Below are 26,785 nucleotides of genomic sequence, written 5' to 3'. Positions count from 1 at the left end.
TAAATAGCCACACATAAATTCCAGTTTGTGACTTAGTGGTTAATTTGGCGGAAGTGCGTACATAAATTGATCTAACCATGAACATGGATGTATGTCATTATTAGAATTGCGGAAGATCTTAAATTTCCGAACACTTAAAAAGTGCTTACAAAGTTTTCGCCTCGTGGCGACAAAGACCTACCGCGTCTGTCCCAGTCCGAATGTCGATTATTGTCAAGTTCGCGCGCCTGGCGCTCTCTTGTTGCATCTCGTAATTGAAATAAATTATTTTCTTCAAAACCCGCTGCTATCGGTGATTCTAAATTTATTCTACTGTCTTTTCCTACGATTTGGCTTTCAATTTGTTTAACTTGCTTGCGTAACGACTCGAAATCCTTTTTAACGCGTTCATTAAATTTTCCTTGATTTTCAACATGTTTATTTATATTCTGGTACTCTTGTGTTTCTGCAAATGGCAATGGAGCTGTATCATCTGAATCTCTGTCCCCATTTAAACTAAGACTTGTCAATTTACCTGAAATCTCCTCAACTTTTTCCGATAAGTCACCTATTTGTTCTTTCTGATTATTTATGTCTTCCGTAAGTGTCGCGACTCGGGTTTCAGTATTGACACATTTAGTAGTTAACTGTTCATATTGTTGTGTTAGGTTATTTATTCTGTCATTTGGTACGGATTCCTCGATTCTTTCAAATATTTCTTCCTTATCGTGTGCACGTTGTAAATTTAACTCTGAAAATTTTTGTACTATCACGTGATCTCTTTCTTCCTATTCTCTATCCTGTTCATTTTGTCTAATTTCTATTGAAATTAATCTATTATTGTGAACGCTCAAAATCGGTTGTACTTCTTCTCTAATTTCTTTCTTTAATTCATCTTTCATGTTTTTAGAACATGTCCCTATTCGTGAGTCTAACTGTGTTTCCATTGTTCCCATATCAGTTTTAATTTTTCCTATTTGTGAGTCTATCCGTGTTGCCAATGTTCCCGTATCAGATTCTAACCGTGATCCAAAATTTAATAATGCACTCGTCAACTGCTCCATATTAACGGGTTCGAAATTCTTTTCGCCCCTAACATTTCCTGTAAAACTAACTTCATTCGTCATAGCTGTAAAGCTATCTGTGTTCGATACTATTCCTGAATCTTATGTCGTTAATCTCGTATTCGGAAAATTTTTGATCGTGAAAAATTTTGAGCTGGTTCCGGACGATTTTCCCGGATTATTAAATTGTTTTCTACTTCATTATTCATCATACTGTTCTCCTGTGTTGGCGAGTTCGCCATGTTAACAATGTCGTCATTCTGACTATCCATCATTTTTGCCTTCTTCACCGATCGCGTAATCATTTACAAAACATACAAAACTCGTCACTATACGAAAATTATACACAATATAACAATTTATCACCAACAATACCATCCACCCGAAATGCTTTCCGACAATCACGATTAACGAACAATTAAAACCTTCACAATTGCACAAAATTGTCAAACCCGTACACGACTCATCAAAAATTAAATTCTACAAAAATACCATCAGAAGAATGACAAGACAACTACAAATATTCAATTACAAAATCTATACGTGCAATATAGACTTCAATTACTAAACTACAAATTACTACAACAATACTACTGTCTGCTATTTTTACTCTCAAAAGAATTCGAAGGGACGATCCGAAGCAGCGGTCGCCACGTGCATGTTGGCTTAATTAAAAAGAAATAAATGCAATAACGCAGCAACTTTAGTAGCTGTTGTCCGGTTACGAAGTCTCGTAACCGGTTGGCCCTGAGTAGTATTAGTACGCAATCTGACTGCATAAAATAACAATAAAGGATGACAAGAAATTTCCGTTAACACAATTGATTAATTAAGTCCCCTGCAGCTATAAAAGCTACGAAACAACAAAGCACAAGTGTAAGTGTTCTGTGTGTGGTAGTGTGACTCAACGTACATGTATCTGCCACTGTTCTTCCTCAATACGTCAAGATATTTTAAACACCATTTACAATGAACTAACTGAAAAACCAGAAATACTATAATTGCACATAGAAACCAAAATTAAAAGTCTAATACATGAACACGAGCCATATGCTTTGTTGACTGAATCTGTGACCAAGAGGCATTGTCATTAAAGAAATGTGAAATAATTTTTTTTTACCTCAATATATACTGACGAAAAATACACTGTGATCATTGCAACATCTTCCATTACACCAACCGAACAGCATCTACTCTCTCGCCCAACAGAACAACAACTGCACTCCACATCCTCTGAACTAGTACATGTTTCGACATCCTCTCAACAACTACTGCCTACGGCAACCTCTGAACTTCTACTGCGCCAGTAAAGGCGACGGAATAATAATCTGTGGCGCAATCTCTGGCGCTGTGACTCAGTGTAGCCACCTTTCAACACCACCATTACTCTACCACGCAAACGTAGGGGCTACACTCGTCTGGGTTCGGTGTGGGGCGGCGGAGGGGTGAAGTGGACTGCGGTAGTCGTCGTGGGGTTGTGGACCACTGCGGCTGCGGCGGGGATGGAGCCTCTCCGTCGTTTCTAGGCCCCGCGGTTAACATACAATACAAACAACGTGGTGATAATTACGCTCGCCTAAGACAAACCCTACACAAACACTCAAACAGACTCATCGCATTTCAACATGAGATCTAGACGCCGACAGGTGGAGTAACGTTCCTTGCTGAGGGCGGAGTGCTGGCATTGGGTAGCGTATCCAGCCACAGAATGCTGTTATCATTGCCAAAGCGATATAAAGGACTAATTTTCTGACGTGGTAGTATGGACCTAAAGAAGAAAAAAATTCTAGTAACAAAACATGGACTCTAAAATACATACCTTAAGAAGTATGAATACCTGCTCAGTAGAAGAGAAATGTTTCACATTAGCGAAGATGAACAAGTAAGTGCTCATAGCTCTTAAGGCAAGTACCTTAGAGCCTATGTTTGCTGGAAATTTTCTTCTTGGTTTGGTCCATACAACCACATCCCTATTATGGAAATCATAGAGCTTTCAGCAAAGGAGATGTGTCTCACAGTAACGAAGATAAACAAATGTTCGTACGATAGGCGTTCAAGAAGTAATACAACACATTTTTTTCTGAAAGCAGGTTGGATTTACTCAGAATTCGAAAACATGGTGTTGTTTCCCAGTCTTTTGGTTACAAAATCCTGTTTTTCAACATAATCTCCGTTCAATGAGATGGCCTTACGCCATCTTGTTGGGAGGGCCTACATGCCCGTATGGTACCACTCTACTGGTCGGCGTCGGAGCCAACGTCCCGCTGCAGCCAGAACCTTCCCATCATCCTCGTGCTCCTTCCCGCCGACTGCATCCCTCATTGAGGCAAGTAGATGGAAGTTGGAAGCCGAGGAACTCAGCAAGAGACACCTTTGAGTACTTAAACCGGTGGGTGAGTGCGTCAGCACTACGAACAGATCCGTCCAGTTGAGCAGCAGGATGTTTGTGATCCGTCGATCACTTTGTCCACACGTTCCAACATTGCAAGAGTCACAGCTGTATAATAATAATGGCGTGTGACGAGGGCCTCCAGTCGGGTAGACCGCTCGCCTGGTACAAGTCTTTCGATTTGACGCCACGTCGGTGACTTGCGGGTCGATGGGGATGAAATGATGACGATTAGGACAACACAACACCCTGACCCTGAGCGGAGAAAATCTCCAACGCAGCCGGGAATCGAACCCGGGCCCTTAGGAGTCGCGCTGACCACTGAGCTACCGGGGGCGGACTTTACGAGGTCAGCCGACGGGCTGGAGACCGGACAAGTTTGCGTGACCTTGTTGCAATGATGACAGACGCCTCGCCCAGCGACTCACTGTAGTTTTGTTCACTATCAGGTCTCCGAAGACATTTTGCAAGCGCCTATAGATATTTCCGGTACTCTGGTTTACCTCCAAAACAAACTCAATGACAGCTCTCTACTTGGAATGCATCCCCGTTACAGACCCCATTTGGAAGACTACGCGTGCCGGCGCCACGTATCGGAGCTTCAAGAAACTATAGAGGCTGAAGCGGCAGTTTTCCATTACGTCCCACAACAAATTCATCATTTTCTTTCCAACCGTAACTGGCTGAGAAAACAAATGCGTTGCGTTACTTATTGAACGCCCCTCGTATTTCTTAAAGTATGCATTTCAAAGAAGTGATGGGAAAAGCCGATCGATTAAAACAGATATCGGTATTTTAGTTTTGAATAACTGTTCGGTATTTATTTGATCTCAGTTGTAACAGTTTTTTTCTTTTTTTCGTTTTCTACTAACACCTGGGTAAAAACTGGCATATCAGTTTCCCACAGCAGCAGTGCTGAAATTTTTGGTTTTAAATAAAACTTTTTTTAAAACGAGTAATGTTTATTGCTAAAATTTTCAGTACTTTGAAATATTTGGAAAGGTGATAATTGTAATAATAACGACAACACTAGGAACTAGCAACAAAGACATGGCATTAGGAATGAAATAGCATTGCAGAGGCGATGACGCACGTGTTGTGTGGAGTGACCTATCAGACAGTATATCTGTATGTGCAGTGTACAAGACTTGGTCCCACGTGGTCTGTACAATAGTTTCTCGCTGTCATCCTCGGACATCGGTTTCATTAAAGAATGGCACCATGCCTATTTGGAAGTATATTATGAAGTGCGTTTACATTCATGTACAATGCTGTAGTTGCTTCAAATAATTAAAAACTCGCGGAGAAACAACAAACTTGCTGCATCGTATAAGAATAAGACATCCACAATGTTCCATGGAAGAGAAGGAAAACTTGAGTGATATGCCTATAGCTTTATTGAAATGCTATACATTTGGGATAATAATAAGCCCTTTATTTTGTGTTTGCTACAGAGCGAAAAATTGAAACCATCCAAAACTGGCGATACAAGAAGTCATCAACTAATGACGTTTCGCTTTCACCGTCGCAATGCCCATTTCTTTCACCTTCGCCATCTTTACTAGAGACAGAGAGACTAATTTCTGTCCAACCTCAACCCCATGCCGATCGACACCGCCCTATAGTGAAACGGTTAAAAGCAAAGGAAAAAAAGAAAGAAAGAAGAAAGTGAACAATAGCAGTTCCGTCATACTACCTCGAGATATAAAGCCTCTAGGAACATGGAATTAACATTTAGAAGACCCCACACAGAAAGTTTACTTACGAGGATGGTTTGATAAGTCTGGTAAATTTCCATGAAAAAATGGGACATTTTTGTTCCGCCTTTTTGGTTGGTAAGCTTCATTATCCAAGGATCGTATGAAGAATTTCTGCAATGTACAGCTTACAACTGATGGCAGACAGCCGTTTGATTTGTCCAGTGTGTCGACTGTCGCACAAGTCAAAACAGAACTGAATGAAGTTTACGCGGAGTCTGCTCCATCATTGCATACCATTTACTTCTTGATTAATGAAATTAAACGTGGACGGAAAAGCACCCAATACGAAGCGCGCTCCGGTCGCCTAATTGTCGCCACCACAAAGGAAACCATAGAGAAAACATACGATATGGTAATGCAAGAGAGCCGAATGAAAAGCCGTGAGATTGCTGAGTCTGTAGACATCTCAACTCGGCAAGCTTAGAATATCCAGCACCGAGAATTGGCTATGAAGAAGTTATGTGCGAGACGGATTGCCCACAGTCAACCAAAACCGCATCCGACACAACACTTCAACACAATGTCTGGCGATGTTTAATCTGAAGCCACAAGACTTTTTGGGTCGATTTGTGATGGTTGATGAAACCTGGATCTATCAGTATGCACCAGCGTCAAAACGGCAGTCGATTACACAGGCTGGTGAAAGCGCACCGAAAAAGGTAAAGTCCATATTGTCAACTGACAAATTGATGACCGACGTTTTTTTATTTTTTTTTATTTTTTTTATTTTTTATTTTTTTTTTTTGCTGAGTCATCAGTCTCTTGACTGGTTTGATGCGACCCGCCACGAATCCGTCTCCTGTGTCAAACTTTTCATCTCGGAGTAGCACTTACAACCCTTGTCCTCAATTATAATTTGTGGATGTATTCCACTCTCTGACTCCCTCTACAATTTTTACCCTCTACAGCTCGCTGTAGTACCATGGAAGTTATACAGTTATGTCCTAACAGATGTCCTGCCATCCTGTCCCTTCTTCTTGTCGGTGTTTCCCATATATTCCTTTTCTCACCGATTCTGCGGTGCATCTCCTCATTCCTAATTTTATCTGTCCACCTAACTTTTCACATTCTTCCTTAGCACCATATCTGAAATACTTGGAGGCTCCTCTTTTACGGCATTCCCATAGTCCGTTTTTCACTACCACACAATACTCTGCCTTAAATGTACATTCTCAGAAATTTCTTCCTAAAATTAAGGTCAGTGTTTGATACTAGTAAACTTCTGTTGGCTAGGAATGCCTGTTTTGCCAGTGCTAGTTTGCTTTTGATCTCCTCCTTGCTCCGTCCGTCATGGGTTATTTTGCTGCCTAGGTAGCCGAATTCCTTAACTTCATCTACTTAGTGATCAGCAATCCTGATGTTTAGTTTCTCACGGTTCCCTTTTCTGTTACTTGTCATTCTCTTTTCTTTCTTCGTTTGTTCGAGTTACTCTGAGTCCATACTCTGTACTCATTAGACTGTTCAGTCCATCCAGCACATTCTGTATTTCTTCTTCACTTTCACTCAGGACAGTAGTGTCATCAGCAAATCCTATCATTGATACCCTTTGACCTTGAATTTTATTTCCTCAGTTGAACTTTTCTTTTATTTATGTCATTGCTTCTTCGATGAATATATTGAACAGTACTGGCGGATCTACATCCCTGTCTTACACCCTTTTTAATCCGAGAACTTCGCTCTTAGTCTTCAACTCTTATTATTCCCTCTTGGTTACATATTACCCTTCCTTCACTACAGCTTACCCCCATTTTTCTCAGAATTTCGAACATCTTGCACCATTTTACGTTGTCAAACTCTTTTTCCAGGTTGACAAATTCTATGACGGTGTCTAGATTTTTCTTGTCTTGCTTCCATTATCAACCGCAGCGTCAGAATAGCCTCTATGGCGCCTTTACATTTTCTAAAGCCAGACTGATCTTCAACTACTCGTAACGAGTCCTCAATTCTCTTTTTCATTCTTCTGTGTACTATTCTAGATAGCAACTTGGATGAATGAGCTGTCAAGCTGACTGTGCGGTAATTCTTCCACATGTCGGCCTTTGCAGTCTTTGGAATTGTGTGGATGATAATGTTCCGAAAGGTAGATGGTATTTCGCCAGACTCATACATTCTACACACCGACGTGAATAGTCGTGTTGCCAATTTCCCCAAGGACTTTAGAAATTTTGATGGCATGTTATCTATTCCTTCTGCCTTATTTGATTTTAAGTCTTCCAGGCCTCTTTTGAATTCTGGATCTGATACTGGATCCCCTATCTTTTTTATATCGACTCCTGTTTCTTCTTCTATCACGTCATCAGACAACTCCTTTACCTCATAGAGGCCTTTAGTATACTCTTTCCACCTATCCGATCTCTCCTCTGTATTTAACAATGTTATTCCCATTGTACTCTTAACGTTACCGCTCTTGCTTTTAGTTTCAGCGAAGGTTGTTTGGACTTACCTGTATGCTGAGTCAGTCTTTCCGACAATCATTGCGTGTTCTATTTTTGGGATTCTCAAGGAATAATCCACATAATTTAGTTGGAAAAAGGGAAAAAGGCAGAACCATAACTGGACCCGTTATGCTTTATTGCTGGATGTTTGAACCTTGCGTTGTCTGAGAAAAGACCAATGTTAGCACGTACAAAAGCTCATTTCACGAGGATAATTCACCATCCCACACATCACCGACAACAATGGCGAAGGCGCATAAATTGGGCTTTGAATTGGTTCCTCATCCACCTTATTCACCAGAATGAGTCTCGAGTGACTTCTCCCTGTTCCCTAACTTGAAACTTTGGCTTTCTGGGAAGAAATTTTCACCATATGAGGAAGTCCAAATTTCAGTCAAGGACTATTTTTCATATTTTTCCGATGAGCTGGAAAAGCTGGAGGATCGGTGGCCTAATGTATATCGCTCAAAAGAGACTATGTGGAGAAGTAAGGTAGGTTGCTTTCGAAACAAATACTTCTTTTTTTTTTTGCTTTTTTACCAGTCCTATCAAACCATCCTCGTCCAGAAGGAATGAAAAGTCTAAACGCAGATAATTTACATCAGTTTGCAGTAGCTCTCCGCATTTACTCGCACATAATGCTAATTTCTAGTCGTAATGGCTTGTGGTGGCACCTCGCGGCTTCTAATGGGAAAGACGGATGGACGACTGAGTCGGACGTGGTCCCGCCGTTCGTGTAAGACACGGGAACCGCCTAACTGCGAACAGCAGACGGAAGCGTGTCGGCAGGCGGTGAAGGGAGCGGGGTGGAGAGCGCCAGCGCTAGCGCCTGTCGCGGCCATGTTAATATGAATTACGCGGAACTGGGAGCTGTAAATTAGGAAAATAATTAAGTGCGGTCGCGTAATTTATGCGGCCCCAGGCCGGGCTCCATTGTCCCTCGGCGCGGCTCATAAATTGTGGCGGGCGGGCCTAGCCGCTCCTCCCCCCCCCCCCCCCCTCCCACCGCGCTAACAGGTCCGGCCTCGGGATTCTTGCCCCGAGTAATGTGTTGGACAAACAAGGCTTTCCGCGCCACCTGCTGGACCAGCCATCACCGTGTCCCTGTCCCCGGGCCCGGAGACTGCGCGGGAGGCCAGAATCGCTCACGTGCGCTCGTAGCCACGCGGTGTGTCGCTGATACGCGCAGTTCTACGTGAACGAACTGCTGCGAACGCTGCTCCGCGCGGCGACAGCGCGAAAATATCGAACTGTCGCCAACAGTCAAAATGCCCTACGTGAGTGCGCATGCGCGGGGCATCTGTCGTGCGACGCACTATACGGCGAAGCGAACGCCATCAGTTGGTTTGATATTTTCGCGCGAATTGGATTCGCATTTTGCGGTCTGTATTTAAACTTGCAATGGCAGAAATTTTGATCAGTTCTGTGCAGGACTGTTATGCGGTATGGAAAAAGAGAAATATAAATTATGATAACCGTTTAATATCGTCCTATGAATGGGAGCAAGTTACCGAAATAATTAAGCAGTGTTGTTTGTGTTCTTTATATAGGATTTGGTTCAAAATACAATTTAAAATTTTCCCTTACTTACCAAAATAGCGGGTGCTACAAACAAGTACATATAAAACATTTATGAAGCATAACAGTTTACATTATTTGCATAAGATTTTGTTAAAAAAAGGAATTTTAAATTTTCTCTTACTTTCCAAGATATGGATACGACGAATGAGTAAATGTAACATTTTTATTAAACAGTGCCGTTTACGTTCTTGGTATAGGATTTCATTCAAAATACAGTTTTAAATTTCCTCTCCCCTGCACAGATCTTTCGAAAATTGTCTTACGCTGTTTTTGGTATGTTTCGGTACATATCCTGGTAAAATGCAAACTCAGCCTCATATATTGATTCGAGACCATAGATGATGTGTAATAAAGTTATAGCTTTCACAATATATAGTGCGATTAATACAGTAGTTTCGACAGTTTCTAAATTTCTAAATTTGGCTCTTATAGAACCAAACGAACATTCTATGAATATTCTTACCTGATACAGCTAATGGTCTTTGTGAAGTGTCGGCAGAAGTGCCAACACCGTGTTGTTTGAGGAAGCCGAAATGCACGCTATAAACTCACGCAGGCTGGCGTGAGGTCTGAAACAGGATACGTAATGAATGCTATAAAGAAAAGTACGTAGCTTCTGGCATACTTAACTTTAATCCATAATTGGTGAACATTGGTCTTGTTACTGTACATGCCTCATTAGATACATAGCAAAGGAGAAATGGCGCCTTGCTAGGTCGTAGCAATTGACTTAGCTGAAGGCTATGCTAACTATCGTCTCGGCAAATGAGAGCGTAATTCTCAGTGAACCTTTCCTAGCAACGTCGGCTGTACAACTGGGGCGAGTGCTAGTAAGTCTCTCTAGACCTGCCGTGTGGCGGCGCTCGGTCTGCAATTACTGACAGTGGCGACACGCGGGTCCGACATGTACTAATGGACCGCGGCCGATTTAAAAGCTATCACCTAGCAAGTGTGGTGTCTGGCGGTGACACCACACTTTGTGAAAAATGCCTCGTTAAATATGCCTTTATCGGAAATGCTGCGTCCCCTGGCACAAAATCGTCTTCGGTTAGTCCATTTCTAGTCTTCCCATTGTTGTTGTATGTCAGAATGGGTTGTCGTTCTCTTTGTCATAGGAGCCTACATTCACCATAATAATATAATCTGCATCAGTACCAGCTGATAATCCATTAGAAAAGAAGGATTTATAACAAATAATACATGGAGCCTGATTTACTCGGTTTTTAAAATGCGAATGTGTTTCCCAGTAATACTTCAAAGTGTTGTTTATTAACGTCCTCTCGGGCCTGTGTTTTGTTAACGGTATTGTCCATATAGATTTACGAACTTCAAAAAAGATTGTGGAAGTAGCCATTTTCCAAATTCTGGAAGAAAGAGCGAGTGTATTTTTTAAAAAACAAAAGTCAACATTTCAATTCTTCATACAAATGATGAAATTCTTCTTGAATATCCCATTTCAAACATGCAATATTCATTTCACTCCTTTGTTGCTGATAATGTTTCTCCCGATTTTGAAAATTAAGATACCAGTTTTCCATTAGAAAAGTCTTTCATCTGCCCGTAACGGACGTACTGTGGTAACTGGGCAGGTGTGCCGATGACGGAATACTGCCACGACCTGCTCAGGCTGTGCGCTCAGCGCCTGCCTACTCAAATAAAATACTTCAACTTTTATTTTCTACATACTGCTCCGACGTATGTCTTTGGTTTCAGCTTTAAAAATTTCGACATGTTAGCTGCATTTCATACACAACAGTGTGGCTCCTAAACTAAACCATATATAGCGTAGCCAGCGATCACATTTTTCACTGTAAACTGTAGTGGGACGAAATTGAAGCGTCACCCATCCACCAGTGTCAGCCCAGTTTGCAGGTGAATATAAGTTTAATTTAGTTTTGTTTATGTATTTTTGTAATATTTGTAATGGTTGTGAAGTGTCTAAAGTTTTGCATTTTTTTTTATGTTTCATGTACGGAGAGGGCGGCGCAACGAACGGAGACAGCATCTTCGTTGCCGGGACCGGAGAGAAAATTGCTGGCCACTATACGTCGCGGGTCGACAGCCAAAGAGCGACAGAAGATTCTGAAACCGATTTGTTGCGTCGTGCTTCTAAAAATTGAAAATGAATAATTTGTAATGTTTTGTACAACAATGACGTCGTAGAGAGTTTAATCTTATTGATACAGTTAGTTTTGTCTTGTCAAGGCTCAGGTTCACGTCTGTATGTAGGAAGATAATAAACTAGTGGATGCTATTAAAGTTGAAATACGTGTTCCGAGGATTTATTTATGAAGAATTATGAGAATGAATTAATAATATATTTGACAAGATGATTGAATTTTGACAGCGTTCATCGTGACTTCGAATCTCAAAAGGTTTATTCAATGTGGTCCTAATATCGATTACATCAGATAACGTGTATCAATATAATTTCTGAGGAGAAACAAACGACATCTAAAATTGAAAAAGTTTACGCAAACCAATTGGCCCGAGTGACGTAATTCTCTGCATACGACTCAAATGATGTTTTACAGTTTCGTTCAAGAACCATTCTGAGACAATTTAAAAAGAATATAAATAATTTTTGAAGTGGGTTGTAACTGACGTAGGTGACGAAGTCTACACATGGTCATATGTTGAAAGAAAATCATTTAAACGAATCTATACGTCGTTACACTACAAAACCCTTCAAACTTTCGCAATAACTTCGAAAAATATCAAAAAAATAGACACTTAATCATGGAGCTGCGATGTCAAACTATAAGATACGAAAAAATCCATTTTGTGAGAAAATTAATTTCCTCAAAACCGAATGGGATATATACTACAGTGTAGAAAACGCGCAAAGCCGAAATAAGTAGTCTGGGCTCCACACGTACGACACAGTAGCCGCGTGACACCGCTTCATATTGGATGGCTCTCCTGCTCACACGTTTCAGCCCCACTTTCGCATGAGGCCGCTCACGTAGGACGAGGTGATAGCCGGCGTCCTGTGTGACCGAACCGTTGGGAAAGCTGCGCCGCGCGGCGACCACACGAATATATGAAACGTTTGCCAGTGGTCGAACTGTCATGTGTGAATGCACACGCACTGGTCACCTTGCCACAAACGATGTGAAGAAGCGGACGTGTTCAGTTGGTTTGATATTTTCATGAAAAGTGGACGTGGTTTTCGGTTTAAGTTTCAACTTACAATTTCCGAAATTTCGATCATTGGTGTTTAAAAATGTTATGATTTGTGACACAAGATAAATAGAAACTGTGTTGTGTTGAGTGTTGTGGACTTCAGTTCGAAGATTGCTTTGATGCAGCTCTCCACACTACTCCATCCTGTGCAAGCTTCTTTATACCCGAGTAACTACTGCAACCTACGTTCCAGTTAGCCTGTTTGATGTATTCGTCTCTTGGTCTGTCTCTACAAGTTTTATCCACCACACATTCCTCCAGTGCTAAACTGATGATTTCATTATTCCTGAGAAAGTGTCCTGTCCACTGGTCCCTTCTATTACTCAAGTAGTTCCACATATTTCTTTTCCCCCGAATTTGTTTCATTGCGTCCTTATTTTCTTCCGTAAAAGGCTGCACTTCAAACGAATACCTTCAGGAAAGACTTTCTAACACTTAAATTTGTACTCGATGATAACAATTTTTTTCTCTCCAGAAAAGCGTTCCTTGCCATTTCCATTCTACATTTTTTCCAATTCGGCCATCATCAATTACTTTATTGCCCAAATGCCAAAACTCATAAACAGCTTATAGCGCCTCATTCCCTCAGGATGTCCAGATTTAATTCGACCACATTCCATTGCCGTTGTTTTCGTTTTGTTCCTGTTCATCTTCTTTGCTCCTTTCAAGACACTGTCGATCCCGCTCAACTGCTCTTCCAAGTCCTTGGATGTCTCTGACAGAATTATAGTGTCATCAACAAACTCCAAAGTTTTTATTTCTTCTACCTAAACTGTAATTCCTTTTACATATTTTTTTGTTTTTGTTTTATTTACTCCTTGCTCACTGTAAAAACTGAATAACTTGGGGATGTCTCATTCTCCTCTCAACCACTGCTTCCCTTTATTGCCCTTCGACTCTCACAACTGCCATCCGATTTCTGCACAAGTTATATGTAACCTTTCGCTCTTTCCGGTTTTTCCCTGCTGCCTTCAGAATTCCAAACAGTGCTTTCTAATCAACATTGTCAAAAGCTGCCTCAGCGTCTATAAATGTCACAAACGCAGATATGCCTTTCTTTAACTTCTCTGCTAAGGAAAATAAGAGCGTCAGTACCGCCTCACTGGTTTCTACATTTCTTCGGAATCCAAAGTGATCTTCTGTGAGTTCAGCATCCAGCAGTTTTTCCGTTCTTCTGTAACTGATTCATGGTAGTATTTGGCAACCTGTCAGTATATGCTTTCTTTCGAATTGGAATTACATTTTTCTTGAAATATGAGGGTAGCTTACAGCCTGTGTGTCACACATCTTTCAAAGCAGGTGAAATCGTTTTGTCATGGCTGTCCCTCCCTAAGGTATCAGTAGTTCCGAGGAAATATGGTAGACTCCAGAGATCATGTTTCGACGTAGGCCCTTCAGTACTCTGTGAATTCTTCTTGCTGTATCATGTCCCCCGTCTCACGTTCATCTATTTCTCCCCCCCCCCCCCCCCCTTCTATAATATTGCCCTTCCTCTCCGTTGTATACCAGTATATTACTTCTATCTTTCAGCATTTCCTTCCTTTCTTAGTGCTGGTTTTTTATCTGAGCTCTTTATTTTCAAGTAGTTCGACGTCTTTCTCCAAAGCTCTCTTTAATTACAATAATTGTTTAATATCGTACCATCAATGATAGAAAAACAATTTTTACTAGAAATTACCTCATATAAGACAGTTATTAAACAGTGTAGTTTAGATTCTTTTATAGAATTTTGCTCAAAATACTCTTTAAAGTTTCTCCACACAGCTGCTCTTGATGAGGCGTTAAACCTCTTTTGTAAATTTGTTCGTGTGGTTTTTTTGGGTAGTTTTCAGTACACATCCTGAAAAAATACAGCCATAGCTTCATTTGTTGGTTCGAGATCGTAAATGATGTTTTGTAATAAAGCTATAACTTTCGAAATATTTACTCCATTTTCTACATTCTACATTCTAATTTTACATATTTATGTGTTACAGAGCCAGAAAAACATTCTACTACCATTGCTTCTCGAGATAACCGATGGTCATACACATCTTTAGTGTTACCTACATTCGCCGATCTCTCTGAAAAAGGTCTCATTAAATATTCGTTTATAGCATATGCTGCATCTCCTACGAAAACACATGGATACTTGATACTGGTGCGTGGCAAACATTTTCCTTGAGTAGTTTCAGTCTCCCTATTTCTGAAACACATTGAAAGGGGGGTCAACAAAAACAACTGTGTTTTTCTGTTTGCCATAGGTGCTTATGTTCTCCAAAACAAATGTATTATTTGCATTAGTGACGGATAATAATCCAGCAAAAAAATGTTCAGATATGTGTGAATTCCTAAGGGACCAAACTGCTGTGATCATCGGTCCCTAGACTTACACACTACTTAAACTAACTTATGCTAAGAACAACACACTCACCCATGCCCGAGGGAGGACTTGTACCTTCAGCGGGAGAGCTGCGCGATCCGTGACATGGCGCCATAGACCACGCGGCCACTCCGTGCGGCTAATCCAGCAAATAGAAAGATTTATAGCAATAATACATGGAACTAGATTTACTGCTTTTTTATCCGAATCTGTTTCTCATCAATAGTTAGGTAACTGCCGTGAGTCTCGAAATCTCTTTCGTCCTTGCATAATAAATGTGCTGCGCTACTGGTGGAGCTTGCGGCTACACTACACCTGCAGACACAGTAGCCGCATCGCACCATATCACATTTTTTCCTCGTTTTAATTAGCCTTCTGGACATGCCCATGTAGTCACTTCAATAGTGTAATGTCATTTATGACGAAACGAGCGTAAGAACCGGACAACACCCAGGTCACGCAGAAAATCTCCGATCCGGCCAGGAATCGAAACTAGCCCCTTCAATTAACAGCCAGTGGCGCTGTCGGCGCAGATACAGACTCAGACGACACCAGGTTCCGTTGTATCACTCGAATATTCGCTAGGCCCCGAGTCACGCCGTGTTCGCATTATATAGCTCACTTCGGACCAGCTGTTTCTCGTCGAAGCAAATTGTGGACGCGGCCGTAGCGGGAACTAACGTCGTCGCAACACTAACAAGGGAAACTCCCTTCGCACTCCCCTCAGATCTAGTGATAAGATGGCCCATTGGATAGCCGTCAGAAATTGAACACAGAGCAAGCATGAAAACAGGAAGAAGGTATACTGATATGTGAAAGAAAAAAAAGCAAAATGGAAACAGTGATCGGCCGAAACAGAAGAAATGCAATATAGAGCAGTGTAAAACAGCAAAGATGTCGTCGTTAAGAGGTCACAGAGATGGACTGCGTGCGAACGAGCCATGTTCAAACCTCCCTCGTGCTAATTTTGCTTTCTTTGCTGTATTCAAATTTGTGTCTGTGTCGTGTTGTAACATTCATTTGCGGCAGCGAGGTGTATGGAAGGGACCTATAATGGCAGTTGATTTTGCGCAACTACTCTATTAGCTGCCGAAAGGAAGCTTTCGTACGGGAACCGCAAACGTTTGATGACAAGATGACAAGTCAATCGAATCATCCACCGGAAAACACGTCTGGTATGTCATACACGGCATTAGTAACAGTATGTTTGTCACATGATAGGAATCTCTTACCGATAAACCTAATTTGTACGCCTGGTACGTGAGTGAGATATGCCTGATTGTTCGATTTAGGTGTTCGTATGAATGTGAATGTGATCAGCCACAAGAGAATGATGAAAACATAATAGTTTGTCGCATATCGTGCAACAAATAAACGTAATAGTTTCACAATCACAGTTTCTCTGTGCTCTGTCAAAAGACATGGTTTTAACGTTATTGAAGTTGCGTCCGTTTTGGAAGTTTTGAATTCCTTTGTTGCGACATAGTTTACACCCATTTATTTGTTGTTTTCATTTCTGTGAGACGTCTACGTGATATCTCGCTTGCTCTCACTATTCATCACGTTTACTTACGACGGCAATGTCTTCTTACCACATGACTCATATTCTATAACCAGTGTATAGTACGACAACTGCCAAGACTACAGAAAGAGAACAAGCATTTCAGTGACTGGACGGACAGTTAATAATTTCATGGAAAATTAATGAATAAAGTAAAGGGCACGAGGGGGGTGTGAACACGACTCGCCCGCGTAGCAGTCCTTCACTGTGGCCGCTTAGCCATGACACCGTTGTCGCGTAACGCTGCTGTGTATTGGACTTCTGTTTTTCGGCCGTTCAGTGTTTCAATTTTGCTTTTTTTTCACAGTTCAGTACACCTTCTTCCTGTTTTCATTCCTGATCTGTGTTCAGTTTCTGACGGGCCGTCCACTGAGCCATCTTACCTTTAAATCTGAGGGGATGCGATGGGGAGTTTCCCTCGTGATTACTACTGCCATACACACATTATAATTTGGCATTTTTCTGGGAATGAAGAAATCGCCGGAAATAGGGTGTCTTCGGCCCGAGATGTCATTTTTCGCTCATTGCCAACGTTACCTACCAACGAGTTAAAATTTCATAGAGTGGCTATAGGTCTGCCATGTTTGAAGCAAATTGAAGTTCTGTCCGCCATGTTTTCTTTAGTCAAGTCATTCGTCTGCTGTGTCCCGCCCCCTTGTAACTGCGTTTGACTTACTTGAAATAGCCCATACTAGCTTTATTTTTTCTAAAACAAGCAATAGACAGCAGTGATTGCAGTGTACACTGACAGCAAAAAGGGATGTTTTTGTCGAAATATGGCTAAACTTTTCGATGTAGATAACACTACAAGACAACTCAAATAAGTCTGTCCATCCACTATAACGTTACTTGTTGCCCATAAATTAATGCAATGAGAGCAGGTACCACCAGAATATTACGGTGAAACTTCTAAACATGCTGTGGTTAACTATTAGAAACAGTAACGGGCGCAGAAATGCGACATATTTGTCGCTATTTCAAAGTAAACAGTCAAAGCCTCAAAAACCAGTACACTGTGAACGAGAATTTATTTGAAATATGTGTTACATTGCCCAACGGCGAAGCGTTCTTGGGTGGGGTAATTTCACAAATTTTCGTAAGTAGCTGTATGCCTTGGCAGAATAAAAGTGTAGGGTCAGGGCAAATTTCCTTATTTGCTGAGAATAATGGCATACTTTAGCACAGCACTGAAGTTCCAATAGCTCCTTCAACAAACCAACTACATGTTCACTGTTTAACATATAAGAAACTGAACTACATAGCCTTCTTCTCAAACCAGCAACTAAAGTCTTAACTGCACTGTTCTTCTTTTGTGTCATACACTAAGTTGCTTCATTTGCTTTATCTGCTTCTTTAGTCGCACATTCTCTGCTTGTACTCTGTTATATTGTGTTTTCAACTTCTTAGGGCTTGGGAGACAGTAATTGTGGTCAGCAGAAACAGATATGGGTCCGACAGGCACTGAAAGAATGCAGTTACATCATAAGTTTATAACAGAGTTACACCATAAGATTATAATAGAAAGTATGTAATTCAAAGTAATAAGAACACAGAGTAAAATTACATTATTGACTTGCCCGCATCTCGTGGTCGTGCGGTAGCGTTCACACTTCCCACGCCCGGGTTCCCGGGTTCGATTCCCGGCGGGGTCAGGGATTTTCTCTGCCTCGTGATGGCTGGGTGTTGTGTGCTGTCCTTAGGTTAGTTAGGTTTAAGTAGTTCTAAGTTCTAGGGGACTGATGACCATAGATGTTGAGTCCCATAGTGCTCAGAGCCATTTGAACCATTTGAACCATTATTGACTTACTTTGTGCTAATGATGTCACTGTAACAGCACTATCTTGCAAATTGTCGAAAGATCGCTTTCTGGGTTGTGGTCGTAATACTTTATCTTGCTTTTGTAAATGTGGTGGAAAGTTAAAGATAGTAGGTACTGCTTTTGACAAAAGGCGCCTCTGGACATTTGTGTGGTACATATATTTCTCTTCAAAATGAGCTGAACAGAGGTAACTGGCTGTAGTAGGAAACCAGTTTTCTCGCTTCATATTTATAACCCATCTTTTTGTAATTTCCTTATCTTTTAAAGGAAATCTGTAATCAACGATAAATAAATTACTTTCCTGCATTTGTCTTAAGCATAATCACAGTTCCAATGCAAATGACTCTTTAATAAACATTAAAAAACGTGTGTCGATTTCGGTACTAATATACTTACTTATTATATGAAATATTTGTTGTTTTATCGCTGCGATTTGTGCAGTTGAACGCTGAACACACTGCAGGCATGTTGACTTTATATTTTGTAACAAAAAAGTCAACTAGAAAAGTTAAATATTGCAGTAATATCACAACAGCTGACACACATCCAACACAAACAACAATAACGCTTTCCTAATGTTTTGACTAAGGAGAACATGGCGGCCGAGTTAGCGTTGGTTGCCGCTAGGAGCGCTGTAACTAGTATCTCAGCCACTCTATGAAATTTTAACTCGTTGTTACCTACTAAACAACGTAACATGCCGTTACATTGAAGCGAACATCGCGAATAGGATGTGGTTTCCAATGTGCTTCCTGCCCTGCGAGGAAGTGGCGGGACTTGATTCCCCTACATATAACATATATAGAATACCGACAATAGTACCACAAATAAAATTAAAACATTAAGTGTGCCCACTCGTCTCTTATAGGGTGCCTAAAGGATGCTGCCTTCTCGGATAGCTTTACAACAATTCAAGCAAATCACATTAATTGTTTTTATTGCAATAAAGTAAATTGACAATACTTAACTTTTTTTCAAGAACGTGTCGCAAGCGATTAGTGACATGCAAACAATCAATGTCCTTTACTATATACAGTGTCCATACAAGCTATTCACACTCTTTCGTAAATCGCTGCTATCGTTAATAGCCGGCTGCTGTCGCCGAGCGGCTCTAAGCGCTTCAGTCCCAATCGCGCTGCTGCTACGGTCGCAGGTTCGAATCCTGCCTCGGGCATGGATGTGTGTGATGTCCTTAGGTTGGTTAGGTTTAAGTAGTTCTAAGTTCTAGGGGACTGATGACCTCACATGTTAAGTCCCATAGTGCTTAGAGCCATTTGAACCATTTTTTATCGTCAATATCACTGCTATTTTGTCCTCTCTGCTAGTGTCCGTCTTCTACTGTTCAGGTATGCTAGTGCCTGTATTCTACTGTTCGGCCGAGGTGGGAGGTGGTCTGATGGGTACTAAACCCCTGTGTTCAAAGGATCGGATCTCATGTGATCCCTGCCTTTTGTTTGGTGATGATGGTAACGAAATGATGGGATGTGAATGTTATGATTGTGTGTATGTATTTAGTGTTTGAGTGTGGGTATTATGGTATAATGGTACGTTAAAGTTCCTGGTATTGGTGATGATGGGGAATTTAGTCCTGGGGTTTTGTCCGAAATTCCTGATGAGCAGGTGGTTGGAGTCGGAGGTCTGGTGGAAACATTTAATGGACTTCTTTTGGATTATTTCTGGAATTTTAGGTATACTATAAGTTGTGTAGATGTCTCTGTTTGATGGCTGTCAGCAGCTATGTTATCTTCTTCTAGAGGCCGCTCTTGTCGTGGTAACGTCCTTGTCAGCGTGCTATTGGCTGACGTCGTCTCACAGCCTCTCTGCTCTTCCGTTCTCCACCTTAGTGCCGGCGCTTTTCGATACGCCGGAACATTAAGTATTGATCCACAGCTAGTCCTGTAAGTTTCATTTTGTCAACACTGGTAAGCATGTAACGTACAACTAAGCAAAAAATTACAGAGGAAGCAAGGAAGGTGGCGAAGGGTTAATCACGTGACATGTTCGTTAGTCAAGGCCCTCATATCAGTGACCAGTACATAGACAGAGTGTAAAGGAAATTCTTTCATCGCAAAACAAAGAAAATTATTAAAAAAAAATACGTTAACGTAACACGTGTCGGTATGAAAACGTGTCACCAGTTAAAAGTAAGCACTCGTATGGGGGAATTACGTTACAGTAAATTGTACGTGGAACATTCTCGTGTTCTTTTACGCATTTCGTAAGATAGAAAATGTGAAATTAAGAAACCTGCATTTTGCATTGCAACTTGAACTGCATGTTTAAGTTCTTGTTCTGTTAAAACACAACTTCAAAAAGTTACTTTCATTTAAGGAAAAAAATAATGAGGACACTTAACCTAAACTAAGATTAAAATTACAAAAGTAATCTGCTTACAAAAACAGCTATGTTTCAGCACATAATTTTACTATATGTTAACAGAGGAGTTGCAAGAAAATACTGAGGGCAAACATAAAGTGGCAATTAGGATGCGCCTCATACCATAGTAGGTTGAGTAACGAACGATGCCAGCGGCATTTACCCATCTTTTTACCTGTACGTAATGGGTTTCCTTCCTCTAGTTTATCGCTGCGGTACTACTGTAAACCCTTTCTACTCGTTTACGTTAATGGCGATAAACTGTAACAACCATAAGAGATCTGTCGTTAACTACGGAGTGACCTAGACTGGAATCACCACATACAACTAATTGCAGGAAAAGTAGAGGCCGGGCTGACGTACATTGGAGGAATATTAAGGAAATGCAGTTCGGGCACGAAGCAAGTGGCTTACAGAACACTTCTAAGGCCGATACTAGAGTATTATTCACCATCCCCATTGTGACCCATATAGTGCTGGCTTAACTGAAGAGAGAGAGAGAAAGAAAAGATACAACGACGACCGGTATATTTCGATACTGTAAAGATAAGGGAGTTTTCCGTTCTTCGAGCCTTATTTTAGCACCTATATTGAAGGGCTAATAATTAAAATCGGCATTATGCCTTTCTCACATGTTTGACCTTTTCTGCCCATGCTCCGTTCCGAATCCATTACATATGGAATCGGTTCTGTATGTCTTTTTCGCATTCACATTGCTAGATGTGCACCTTGTGCCCAAAATTAGAACTAAATTATTCCAGCGTAAATCGGTTCCGCAGCAACACATTAAGCATATCCACAAAGTTTCGCTGCCATACGGTAAGTGCAGCCCACACTAGACCTCAGTAAGTGCACTTTAATTACAATCACCCGGTACTACGTAAGTAAGTTTTGGCCGGTAAACTAGAGCCAGTGCAGCACAAAATGGCGGTCAAAATACCTCTGCGCTCATTCTGCAAGTAAACGGTTCGTGCGATTGAGACTGAAGTATAGGTGAACAATCAAAATTAAACACATGTACATTATCAGAATTAAATTCTCTATGGCGTTCACCTCGGAAGTCAAACTCTCTGAAGTGCATTTCAACATGGGAGCCACTTAAAAACGTAAGTACTGAAAATAGACCTGTCCTGTCACCTTAAAATGTAAATAAATAACGAATATTAGGAAATATGTCTTGTTATTTGAGACACACGCCTAAATTGCAAATCTCTATTTCATTAAATTCCAAACGGCATCCAATTTTACCGATTAGTTTCTTTTTTTAAATCACGCGAACCAATTTAAAAAACTTTGTCTCGAGATATTCGTATTTAAACTTTTGAGTGCGATTTTCGTGTATATAGCTTTAAAACTTACCATTAATATGCTATTCCTGGGCCATACAGTAAACCGTCCTCTACTTCTAAGGTCTCATTTTCTAAGGTGCGGGTCTCTTTAACCGCTATTCTAGCCTCGACGTTGCTCTGGGACGAGCGCCGGTCTGAATGCTTGAGGCGTTTTTCGTCCTTTATCATTGCGAATGAGCAAGCCATGGTGCCAATAATGACTCTCAAGACTTTCACGTTAAATAAGTCGTTAAAACTGACGCACGCCAGATTGTTGGCAATGTGATCGACTCTTAGACTCGAAAACTTGTTTTGCGCCATAAGTCCAAATTAACGAATAAGGTGCTTCATTGTTGTTTTGCGTACAGCCTCCAAGGCAATTCTTCTCAAATTGTCCCATTCATATCAGTCTGCCTTATACCATTCTTCAGAATGGTAATCGTACTGTGGTCATGTACAAGGCGTGTTTTTCAAATAGGGTCTGTTTGAACATAAGAAAACAACGAAAGGTTATTTCAAAAAAGTAAATTTATTTTCAGAAAGTTCATACTTCACTCTATTTTTCGACATAGTTGCCAAGTTTATTTAAATACGTATCATACCTATTAATCAATTTTAAAATACCCTCTACATAAAAACTTGCCGTCTGCTCCGATAACCAAGAGTTCACTGCCGTTTTCACGCAGTCATCAACATTGTAACGGTTGCCACTGAGGTGTTGTTTGAAGTGGAGGAACAGATGGCAATCGCTCGGCGCAAGATCAGAACTGTGGGGTGGGTGGTCTAAAGCTTCCTACTCAAAACTGTCCAATAAATCGCGTGTCTGACCTGCAGTGTGAGGTTTTGCATTGTATGGAGAAGGACAATTCCCTTTGTCAGCATACCGCATCTTTTGTTTTGAATCGCTCCGCATAGCTTTGTCAGGGTTTGGCAGTAAGCTTCTGCATTGATAGTGGTTCCTCGTTGCATGAAGTCGACCAACAAAACACCATGCCTATCCCAAAACACTGACGCCATGATTTTGCGCTGGGACAGAGTCTGTTTGTCCTTCACCTTTATAGACGAGTGCGTGTGTCTCGATTCCATACTCTGTTGCTTCGATTCGGGCGTGATATGGGAAACCCATGTTTCGTCTGCAGTTACGATCTGACTCAAGAAGCCATCACCTTCTTCGTGATAACGAGTCAAGAACTTCATCGCACACTCAAATATCTGGTTTTTGTGGCGTCTGTTAGGAGTTTCAGGACCCAAAGGGAGCACAGTTTCCTAAACTTTAGGTGTTCAGAAACAACGCTGTAAAGCAGCACTGATCTCGACACGTCAGGAAATTCGTTTGAGGCATCTGTTATTGTGAAGCGTCTGTTCTCACGAATCCTCACTTAACTGAAGCCACCAAATCGTCTGTAATCAAAGAAGGGCGACCAGAGCGGTCCTCATCATGGACGTTGACACGGCCATCTTTGGATTCTCGTACCCACTTACGCACTTTGCTTGCACTCATAACAGTATCACCGTGCACTTCGCAAATTTATGGATGAATTTCTGCAGCAGACAGGTTCCTTGATGACAAAAACCGTGTCACTGAGCTAACCTCACACACGGCGGGCGAGTTGATAGTCTTAAACATTTTATAAACACAGAAGAAAACCGCACAGGTTAGGTACAGAGCTGAAACTGAGCATAGTTGTTCCCGAGGCATGCCGGTACACGACGCACGCGCTCATTGCGGTATGCACTCGAACTACTAGTGTCTGCAACAAAACGGACCTTACTTAAAAAACACGCCTCGTATATACTTGAGACATAAGTGGGCAAATAAAACACCTGCATCGATATATTCTTCGACCTATAACGATACGATAGCTATACAGAGAAAGAGATATCGATCGGAGTCGCAAATGGCCCTAGACCCGAGAGCGGCTGGAGTGAGGATATGCACGCTTCCATTAAAAGTGATTTTCAGGTTTAAAAATATTTTCCCGAGAAAATCCTCTTGATTAAATATTCTTAAGAATATAAGAATACAAAATACGTAAAAGTACGAATTTTTGAAACATCGAGACCAGAAACTCCTCCTAAGGATATGCTCGGCAAATTCCAAAGGCAGACTCTACAGGAGTGGCGTTATGCATTGTGTATCACGGGGAGTGGGAGGAGGGGGGTATTTATTGTTGAAGCTCCACGAAAACTCGGGCCACATATTTCTTCCTCCCACACATGTCTCGAGAAAAAGACAACAGCGGAAAACCAAAGAAATTACAACTCCATACGGAGGTTTATGATAGTTGTTCTACATTCGCTCCATTTGAAAATGAAACACGTAAGGGGGAAAAATATGATGGCCCCGGAAGTACCCTATACAAACAGTAAGGCGGCTTGCAGAGTATATACGTAGACACAGACATCACAATGCTAGCTATTACATATCTTCCGTCTTTTCATTATGCGTAGTTTCAATACTCACTCGTGCTGCAAGTCGGGAATGCGGCGACAGTTTGATAATTAGAGTTTCACGGAAGTTTTGATATACTAAATTCTGACTCCAGGCGATTTGTTGTTCATAAATAGTACGGATCACGCAATTACGAACGACAATCTAGAACAATGTCAAGTAGTTCCATTGGCTGTGAAATTAGAAATAAAAATGACTTCATAATGTTAGTGGATCAACTGACGACGGAAACAGTGAAAAACGGTCTGTAATCTGCAAGATGAAAATCGTTAGGCCGCCTTGTGAAAATCTGTAAGTATTTATTTTTTGAATGAAAAAACTATTATGCCCTGTGATATGGCGTTAGCCATGTCCAACAAATAACGTTTCGTAGTATCTGTCGTTCAAATGTTCGTTAGATTTGCAGTAAAACACATTTATGTTGCTAAAAGAAGGACAATAAATTTCATGTTTTTGTTTCATGACAATAATCATACTGTAACAATAGCAGTATACACGACGTTAAACTGTTTTTGTTTCCCAGGGACACAGATCGCATTACCTGATAATAACTGTGCCGTTAATTCTTACATAAAACCAAGGTTGCTTATAAGGCTACCACTTTCTACACTGATTACCATTAAAGTGCGAAACGCTGCTCTCTTGTTAACACAAACCTTCGGATGCAGTGTCTACTAACACTGTGGCGATCGCCTCTAGGTACTATGAAATAAGGATACACGTGCAAAGAGCGTAACGTACTGCGCATGTTCTCAGTATTAAACCAGGTTTGACTTGTGACTTCGGTATAACACTATTTGTCTATGTTACGCATCAATACCAAAACTTTCACGTAACACGTACTTCTCCTGAGGTTAGGAAGTGTCCTTCCAGTCGATGTGTTGAACGTGCAGACATTTCGATCAATGTTCGTCAGCATATAAAATTTGTAAATGATACACTGTGTAATTTTCTCACCACTACACATATTTTCAAACTGTTGTGGTTATTTCAGTATAGTCACAACGGGAAGCTCAGCTGCTAGTACCGTGTAGAGAGAAATTACAGCGATACTAGAAGTGTCCTGAGTTAAACAACGTAAGGTGATTTGCGGGAACACATACAGACGATGTGCATCTTCATATTTTCGAGACGCAATGATTGTTCCATAAAACTTCGGGCGCACAGTCACCTAAATTTCATTTCTTGTTCTGATATTTCGCCTGTACCGTCCAGCCATCTTCAGAGCGAGCAGAGGTGACTGACGCTTCAACACGAGCTCCGTCCTACGCGGACCACGCCACTCGCAATCGGCCACAAATACACAAGGCGTCAGACACGTTGATCGGCGGCAAAGAAGTACAACATATGCATGAAATTATATTTGTGGCTGCATGGTCGGTTGAGTTTATTACAGAAAGTGTCGGATTCCATGGTTTGGCCAACATGAAGCCGCTATCTCAATTAATGAAATTCGTCGCCAATTGAAGCTTTCGGATGCCTGGGGTTTACGAGATTCCCTGGGAGAGTCGCCGTTCGTACATCGGACAGACGGAACGTACAGTTGCTTCTTTCACTACTGAGTCCCAGAAAGATGAAGACGAGACTTAAATTTCGACGTTATCGTCCACCATAGACAGCCACGTATCAATACAGTGCTCTGCCACAATCGATTTATTATGTTGTAAGAGCCGGTTGACCTGCGGTGCTCTGTGCATCTCTCATGGACTGTACGTGTCGCCTGTCCGATGTATGAACGGCGACACTCACAGGAACTCTTGTAAACCGCAGGCTTCCGAAAGCTTCGGCTGGCAAACCATGGAATCCGATGCCTTCTGTAATAAACTCACAAAGATATAGCTACGATGCAGCTCGCAGTGATGCATCGATATCACCGTGTGGATCGAATCTGCAGCCACAGATCTAATTTCATGCATACGATGTACTTCTTTGCCACCGATCAACGTCTCTGTCGTCTTGTGTGTCTGTGGCCGCATGAGCAGTTGCGCGGTCCACAGGTTAAATAAAAGGACGGAACAAGTGCTGGAGTGTCAGTTACTTGATTCTCTCTGAAGATGGCTGGACGGTATACAGCCGAAATATCAGAAGAAGAAGTGAAATTTATGGGGCTGCACGCCAGAAATATCATGGGACACATATAGGAAAATGTACAAGATACCGAGGGCGCGAGTATCAGTGCCGGAAAGGAGGCGACGTAATAAAAAGGTGAATTAATGAAAACTTCTGGCTGATGTATCCAACACAGTAGAGAGCCCCTGCTGTGCACTGCGGTCCAGGACCCGTCAGTGATAGCACAAGTGACTCACCTCCCATGCACGCTACTGACTACATCGATGGCGTGGATTCGCAAGCAAATTCAGCAGAGGGCTGAAGGTGTCTCTTGTCAACAGATTTAGCTGCATATAACTGCCTCCGTTCTGGAAGGCAGACAGCCTGGGTGACACAGACACAGGCGAAGTAATACTGGGAGCTTCCTTTGGAAGTATCTACGGA

The sequence above is a fragment of the Schistocerca nitens genome, chromosome 8, assembly GCF_023898315.1.
Source record: "Schistocerca nitens isolate TAMUIC-IGC-003100 chromosome 8, iqSchNite1.1, whole genome shotgun sequence".
In the NCBI taxonomy this organism is placed as follows: Eukaryota; Metazoa; Arthropoda; class Insecta; order Orthoptera; family Acrididae; genus Schistocerca; species Schistocerca nitens.
Note: the sequence above shows the minus strand (reverse complement) of the source record.